Source organism: Octopus bimaculoides, chromosome 15 (assembly GCF_001194135.2).
Source record: "Octopus bimaculoides isolate UCB-OBI-ISO-001 chromosome 15, ASM119413v2, whole genome shotgun sequence".
Classification (NCBI taxonomy): domain Eukaryota; kingdom Metazoa; phylum Mollusca; class Cephalopoda; order Octopoda; family Octopodidae; genus Octopus; species Octopus bimaculoides.
Window position 1 is genome coordinate 17,078,163 of NC_068995.1, and position 328 is coordinate 17,078,490.

Below are 328 nucleotides of genomic sequence, written 5' to 3' on the forward strand. Positions count from 1 at the left end.
TATATATATATATATACACACACAGATGGATATATAGGTAGATATGGGGGTGATGGTATGTGTATGTGCGTTTGTGTGTGTGTCCGCGTATCTGTGTGTCTCCGTGTCTGTGTTTGTCCCCCACGACTGCTTATCAACCGGTCCAGCAAAAGAGACTGACACACTAAGTACTAAGATAACTTTGTTTGACTAAAATTTCTTTAGGCTGTACTCCAGCAAGGCCGCAGTCTAATAACTGAAACTTGTAAAAAAATAAACGATAAATAGTTCATCTTGAATATCTTAATGTGGCTCAAAACGCCGTTATTATTAAACGGATGGTAAGCAG